An 8,336-nucleotide genomic window follows, 5' to 3' on the forward strand; every position below is an offset into this window, starting at 1 on the left:
GGTACTTAAAAGGAAGGAAGGTGATTTTACAAACGTAAGTCCCTTCCTAATAAATAAGGCTTTGTATGGTCTATTGGGTGAAGTCAAAACTATTAAAAAAGTGAAAGGTGATATTCTCGTAGAAACCCGAACCAGTAAACAGTCTAAGCACTTTATGAAAACGACACGGTTAGGAGATTTCGAAGTTAAAGTAGAACCGCATACAGCTTTGAATACATCAAAAGGGGTTGTATATTGTAGGGATTTGTTAAATTGCTCCATTGAGGAGATAATAGAGAATTTACGAGACCAGGGTGTGATTGACATTAGGCGGATAAGGACGAAACGTGACGGAGAGTTTCACGACACTCCCAACCATGTTCTTACATTTAATTTTCCGCGTCTGCCAAAATCCATAATGGCTGCATTTTATCCGTTGCAAGTACGTCCCTACATACCGAACCCCTTAAGATGCTTTAATTGTCAACGTTTTGGACACTCCGCCACGAATTGCAAGCAGGAGAAGAGGTGCGTGTGTGGCAAAGCACCACACGAGGGTTCTCAGTGTGAAATTCCTGTCGAGTGCCCGAATTGTAATGGTCCTCATAAGGCAATCGCGAAATCCTGCAAAATTTACAAGCATGAGATGAAAATACAGGAAGTAAAGGTGCTGCACAAGTTGTCGTATCCTGAGGCGAAAAAGAAGGTTGATTCCTTTGTTGTTCCGAGTGTACCTTTCGCGCAGGTAACCGCTACGCCACTGTCAAATCAGTCCACCGTACCTGAAATCAGGAAAATAATACAGGAAGAAATGCAAAGCTTTATGAAAGTACTTACCACGAAAATTGAACGTTCTCAAACCATATCTGGAACAACTCAACTGAAACCAGCCTCGCAACTAAGCGAGACAGTTGCACTGTTGTCAGAGCCGTCTGAAGTTGAGCCCATGGACGCGGAAACGCGTGGTTCAAAACGTAGGACGTCAGTAACCAGAACGAGGTCCTCCAGCATTACCTCCGTCGATTCGGAGACGGTGCAGGAGGCCAAGCATCAAAAGAAAAAGAAGGGTTGGCCGAAGGGCAAGCCCCGCATTCCTCGAAAAACGGCGGGAAACCCGCAAATTTTTAGTAATTAGTCTGTGATTACACCTGTGATATACATATATGCTTTGTTTGTCTATCATTTGTTTATGTAAAAGTGTACATATATTTATTGTGAATGTCCTCATATACACCGTTATTTTATTGTTATTTATATTTATATGTTGCTTATTCAATTGTGATTGTCATTTAATGGATACAACAAAAATTGTCCAATGGAACTGTCGAGGACTCTCCAACAATTTAAATGAGCTGAAACTGCTAATTCAAAAGCATAATCCTTGGTGTATTGCTCTTCAAGAAACGCACCTGGTACCTAGAACAAAATACAGCATTAAAGGGTTTAATCTGATAAGAAAGGATTTTTACTCACCAGCAAGAGCCTGTGGAGGGGTGGCTTTCCTCATCCGACAAGGCATACCTTATAAACGGGTTAAACTAGATACGCCTTATCAAGCTGTAGCGGTACAACTTGAAATTAGCAGTTCTCTTACACTGTGTAATATTTACGTTCCCAATAATACTTATGATGTCCAAGAGATTGGTAAAATCGTAGATCAGCTTCCGGCACCTTTTATTCTAGTTGGGGATTTTAACTCTCACAGCACCGTTTGGGGCTCCCGCTCAGACGATGCTCGTGGCAGGGAGTTGTTAGATCTGATCGAGGATAAAAATTTAAGCTTGTTGAATGATGATTCAGCTACGTTCTTTAATGTGAGATCCGGTACTTTCGATTCCATCGATATATCGGTATGTTCACCGGCGATACATGCAAGCGTAAAATGGGAAGTGGAAAGTGATCTGCTTCATAGCGACCATTTTCCCATAATTATTACCTTGCAAGGCAGGAACACTCCTGTGAGAACGATAGCCAAATTTAAAATGCAACAAGCAAATTGGGAACTCTTCACACGGCTGCTCGTCCCGCCAAGCCAGGTAAATCTCCATACGCTAACCTCATCTATTTTAAATGCCGCCGAGGCCAGCATTCCAAGATCTAAACCTGGCAATATAAGGAAGATGGTTCCGTGGTGGTCACCTGAAATAAAAGAAAAAATTTTATTAAAGAAAAGAGCAATAAATAGGTTCCGTCGCCATCCTACAATGGAGAATTTAATCGAATTTAAAAAACGAAGATCCGAGTGTCGCCGGCGGATATTAGAGGCACAAAGAAACTCATGGCAAAGATACGTTTCCACCATCACACCGGAGACAACCATTGGCGAAGTCTGGAAGAAGGTAGGAGCAATATCCGGTAAAATCGGTTGCGCTTATCCCAGATTTCTGCGTAACTCAGATGGGGTAGTTACCAACAACCTGCAGGAAATAAGTAACATTATTGCGGATCAATTCTATAAAGTTAGCAGTTCACTCAATTATCCTCGTACTTTTCTAGAGGCTAAAATCGAGAAAGAATTGACACCTATAAACTTTGATACCGATGAAACTCTAGATGATAACCTACCTTTTAACCTAGAAGATCTAGATGAAGCAATCCGTAACACCAAGTCATGTTCACCGGGAGGAGATGGTATCCATAACCAGATGCTTCGTCACTGTAGTGCTGAAATGAAAGAGATCATCTTAAAATTCTTTAATACCTGCTGGATCGAATCAACTTACCCTTCTGAATGGAAACAGGCAGTTGTAGTCCCTATACCGAAGCCGGGAAAAGACCCGCTGTTAGCACAACACTACCGTCCAATAAGTTTGACCTCTTGTCTAGGCAAACTGTTGGAAAAGATGGTAAACGGGAGGTTGCAAACGTTCCTCGAACGTAACAATATATACGTCCCATATCAAACCGGTTTTCGGAAGGGACGATCAACTATTGACCATCTGGTCAAGTTGAGCGATCGTATTCTGAATACGTTCGACAGTGGCGAGCACCTGGTTGGGGTCTTCTTTGACATCAAGGGTGCATACGACATGACTTGGAGGTATGGTATACTACAAAATATGTTCAAATATAATCTACGAGGGAATCTGCCAAAGTTTATACAATCTTTTGTGGAAAATAGGAAATTTGTCGTACGAGTTGGCGACGCTTATTCAAACGAGCACGTTTTAGAGAATGGGGTGCCGCAGGGCTCCACACTTAGCTGTTCCCTGTTTGGCATTGCCATCAACGAGATAGCTCGAGGTGTTGCTGACGAAATCGGAAAATGTTTATACGTCGACGACCTGACGATTTTTTGTGCAGATAAGACCGTCGGTATTATAACACGTAAATTACAAGTGGCGATAAATCAAATATGTAATAATGCCAACGTTGTTGGGTTTGTGTTATCAGAGGAGAAAACGAAGGTTGCACATTTTTGTCGACTTCGCAAACCCCATTATGACCCGGTTTTATTTATGAATGACCGCATAATAAGCGTGGTCCAAGAGGTCAAGTTCCTGGGTCTAACGTTCGATAGAGAGCTACGCTGGTCCGCGCATATACAGAACGTTGCTACTACATGTAGAAAGTCCCTGAATGTCATCCGAGTCTTAGCTCACCACAAGTGGGGAGCGCATCCCAAGACGCTGCTAGACCTATATAAAGGTCTCATACTATCAAGGATCGACTACGGATGTTCTGTGTATTCTACATGTAGTAGTAATACGTTGCTTGGCAAGCTGGACAGAATACAGAATCTTGCCATAAGATACTCCCTTGGAGCCTTTCCGACCAGTCCCGTCGAGTCACTAAACGTTGGGGCAAACATTCTTCCTCTAGCTCTTCGAAGAAAGCAGATCGTGGTAAATTATTACCTCAAAGTGTCGATGGATGGTAATCATCCGAATTACCATCTGCTAAGAAACGTAACCACGCGCGCCCGTCTGTATAGATGTAGGTCCTTAGGAGAAAGAGCTAGAGAGGAGTTTGCATATCTACAACTGGAATATGCCGACATTGTAGACATGACTATAACAGCACGACGTGGGGTTGTGAAAGCGCGTGTGTATGAACGCTGGAATGGACAGTGGGCGGAGTCTGATGCCTTTCTGAAAAGGGTCAAAGCTGAAATAGGGCCTTTGTTTCCTTTAGGCATGGCTCGTCTGGCCTTAACGAGACTATTCAGACTTCGACTCGGTCACAGTGCTCTGACCCACGGATTTCTGTTGGCGGGTGATGATCGGCCACAATGTGACCACTGTGGAGTGGATTTGTCTTTGGAACACATACTATGCGTTTGCCCGGAATATAGGAATGCGCGAGATCTTAACAAAATAAGTGATACTTGGGCGGAAAATCTTAATACCAAGGACAAATGCCTAAATACTCTACGTTTTATTAGTAGCATTGGTTTTAATGATAAACTGTAATATTTATAGTATGTTGACGGTTTGTTTTGTGTGTAATTGAAAGGCAAATGGCCTTAGAAGCCGAGCCTAAGGTGGGGTTTTAGTGGGTATACCTGTTAGGAGAGCCCCACACTACTCCGGAAATTTTCCTTCCGGAGTGTGCTTAAGGAGCATTTCCCCACCTACCAAAAAAAAAAAAAAAAAAATATAAAGAAAATGAAACGAAATTCTAACCTTATACAGTGTGTAACATAGTAGTACGCAAAAATCCATGAATAACAATAAAAGAAAATAATTAAATAAACAGATATACCAAAACATGTAATGCAATCTAAGGGGTAAACAAAAATTATTAACTAATACGTCGAGTAATACGTAATATAACTAACCATTTCGAGTAATGTGGAATGAAATAAGTCAATATTCGGGCAAATTGAATCAAATAATTTACATGCGTTTACAATAGGAGATTTGTATAAAATATTTGTGCGAGGTGAGTAGTTCTAGAGAATGAGACATTGAAACGAGTATTGTATGAAGGAATATGAAAATTAATGGATGACAACAAATAAGGTGCATCCAATTTATTGTGAATAATGTTATGCAGAAAAGATAAACTGATCCATCTGTTTTGGTGGAACCAGCAATTCCGTTGATTTGGACATTATCATTTATTTGTATAAGTTCATCTTTATTTAAGGATTTTGAAAAAATTATGCTAATTGAGGCGCCGCTATCAATTAAAAATATTAAATTTCGGTGACCATAGGAGATTTGTAAATAATTTAAAGCAATGTTACTGGCGTCTACGTGATTTAATTTTTCTTTAGGAACGAAAAAATGTTTCCCTATTTGGCTTATTACTATTTTCAGTTGATTCAGTGCTGAAGGCATTGACTTTTCCGCTATTTCCTGCAGAAGTATTACTTGTGAAATTGGATCTACCATATTGCCGCACAGTATTGAAATTTCTATAATGAGGATTAGGTATTAGCACGCGTGTAATTTTTATGCGTATTCGTCTGATTCTTCGGAGCATTGTACCTTTCGTAATTTGTTCTGTTTTGTGCAAATTGCGATGTTTGATTAGACCACCTATTTTGATAGCGATTTTGACCGAATTTGTTACCTTTCCAATTATTTCTACTAAAATGAAAAACGTTTGAATTTGACGGTTTATTTACCTCCTCATCCTTCGCAACTGTTATTGCATCTTTTAGTTTCGCACAATTTCGAGCTTTGACAATAGTTCGTAACTCGTGATTTCGTAATCCGTTACAATAGTATATTGAATGACAAGTGTTACAATGCGACCTATTGTAATACGACTATCTTGTGGCACGAGTGGCGACGCGATAATGGCGGACTTACCATCGTATCGGGTACAGCCAGCTAAAGCGTTCCTGCATACGTGAGTAGATTATTTCGGGCCTATCAATATTACTTTAGGTAGTAGTCGAGGAACGTCGATGTATAAGGCTTACGTATGTTTATTTGTGTGCATGAGCATAAAGGCTGTACAAATAGAACTGGTAAGTTCCTTATCAACTAATCATTTTTTACAAGCCTTTAAGCGGTTCTTGTCTCGCAGAGGTCCTTGTGGGGTTACCTATTCGGATCAGGGAACCAATTTTATCGGAGCCAAGCGGGTACCTTCGGATCTATACATATTTTTAAATTCTCGGGAGTATACCGATATACTGATGGCGGAATTATCCACCCAGGGCGTTGAATGGAAGTTTAACCCTCCCTCGGCACCGCATATGGGTGGTATATGGGAGAGTCAGGTTAAATCAGCCAAAAGTCATATCTACAGAGTTATCGGTGATCAATTGTTAACATACGAAGAATTCGCTACTTTTTTAACACCGATCGAAGGGTTACTAAATTCTCGGCCTCTGTGTCAATTGTCGGCGGATCCTTTTTCCCCGAGCGCTTTAACACCCGCTCATTTTTTGACCGGGTCACCGTGGGTAATTTACCTGCGGAACCAATTTTAGAGATTCCACTCATAGATTGGATAGCTTCCAAATGATCGATCGTTTAATTCAAGAATTTTGGAAACGATGGCACCTGGAGTACCTTAATACGTTGCAAACTCGGAAAAAGTGGTATAAAGATACCTACCCCTAATATAGAAATTGGAACGGTAGTAGTTTTAAAGGCAGATAATTCACCGCCACTACATTGGCCGTTAGCAATTGTCACGGACGTATTTCCCGGAGATGATGGTACGATCAGAGTTGTTAAAGTTAAAACCACGAAAGGGAGCTTTACGCGACCTGTCATTAAAACCGATTGTCCTTTACCTACACAGTAGATCTTATCAGTTTTGGAATATATAGAGAAAGTAGGGATTTTTTTTTCTTTCGTCTCATTTTGAGATTTTTTTTTTGTTTTATTATGCGGGAACAATGGTATTTGGGAAAATTTAAGGTTATTAAATGTTTAATAATTACATTTTTTTTTGGTATTTTTTAGATACAATTTGAGTTGAAAACAAGTTTTCATGGTGGGGGGTATGGACGCGCAATAGAAATTTTAAATTGCCGCCATGTTGTCGGACGTCATCGTACCTACGCGCGTAAATACAGCAATAGAAAATATAACCAGATCTAGTAGAATCACGCGGCGGTTACAACGAATAAACGTAAAATTGTGAGATTAAAGTTAGAAGAAGAAACATTCAGTTATTCAAATTATCATTAATTCATTATCCATCTCGGCTAATTACCATAAAATTATCCCTATTCCTATTCCATTCCCTTCTGAATATAAGTGACGGTATGAATAATCTTTGGTAAGTTACAAAAATTAAGTACAGGTTTGGTTAATAATTTTTGTTCCTATTACTGAAATTAGAATTTGAGTTTTATTTTGCTTTAGCGTTAATATTTTAATTTTGATATTCTTAGTTAGTGATTGTAATTACAGTAGGTACATACTATTTCATTTGCATACTAACTTATATACATTACTTACCAACAGGATTTTGATTATTATAATGTGGTAACCACATATGTATTTTTAGCGCATTTTTGCAAATTTATTTGTAAAAAGTAGCTTTTAATCTCACTTTGGCTGGCTGGCTGGATGGCTGGCTGGCTGGATGGCTGGCAGCAAATGTGGGCGCGTAGAAGAACTCTTGTAGAAAGGCAACGGGTGTACGTGTATCTACAGGGCCGTGAAATTTGTCAACCTTAGGGACATGGCTACATGATGTGGGGTTGGCGACATCTGGGCGTCATCCTCGAGCGTAGTATACTAACGTGAAGGTTTTTCAGTTTTTTTCCTATCTTCTACTACAGTTTTGGTCCGATTCTTTTGAAATTGGTGTCGTCGGAAAGATGTTGTAAACGCGCACAACTCCTGCGTGGCGGGATTTTGTTTTTTGTCATAGGGGCGAAATTAACGACCTTTTGCGAGGCGGCGCGCGCGTCTTCGAGAAGTAGTCAGGCGCCTTTTACCTTCCGTTGCGAACTCACGCGGTTTAACGTTTCGTGAATCTAGAATCGCTGTCTCTCTTTCTCGTGTCGCCAATAGAAGTGAATTGCGAGTGAACGGGACGTCGGAAGTGGGTACCGTAAAAGAGAATGTGGTAGCCCGCGACACGATCTCACTGATGGTGGAGTCAAATCTTCAATCGCGAATTGCGGACGTCGGAAGGGGGTACCGTCAAAGGAAATGTGGTAGCCCCCGACACGATTTTCCTGATGGTGGAGTCAAATCTTCAAACGCGAATTGCTGGTGAACGGGACGTCGGAAGGAGGTACCGTCAAAGGGAATGTGGTAGCCCCCGACACGATCTCCCTGATGGTGGAGTCAAATCTTCAAACGCGAATTGCGGGTGAACGGGACGTCGGAAGTGGGTACCGTAAAAGGGAATGTGGTAGCCCGCGACACGATCTAACTGATGGTGGAGTCAAATCTTCAAACGCGAATTGCGGGTGAACGGGACGTCGGAAG

The 8,336-nt window shown here is 40.9% G+C and overlaps 1 long non-coding RNA gene across 1 annotated transcript; it reads right to left on the minus strand.

The window, feature by feature from the left end:
* Positions 1 to 1,146: 1,146 nt before the first annotated feature.
* LOC116181602 lies at positions 1,147 to 1,734 on the minus strand. The gene is made up of 2 exons (XR_004147293.1): positions 1,453 to 1,734; positions 1,147 to 1,395 (listed from the first exon to the last, which is right to left on the minus strand). It is a non-coding gene; the product is annotated as an uncharacterized LOC116181602 (long non-coding RNA).
* Between the last annotated feature and the right edge of the window lie 6,602 nt (positions 1,735 to 8,336).

The sequence above is a fragment of the Photinus pyralis genome, unplaced genomic scaffold, assembly GCF_008802855.1.
Source record: "Photinus pyralis isolate 1611_PpyrPB1 unplaced genomic scaffold, Ppyr1.3 Ppyr1.4_unclustered_Scaffold1214, whole genome shotgun sequence".
Taxonomy (NCBI): domain Eukaryota; kingdom Metazoa; phylum Arthropoda; class Insecta; order Coleoptera; family Lampyridae; genus Photinus; species Photinus pyralis.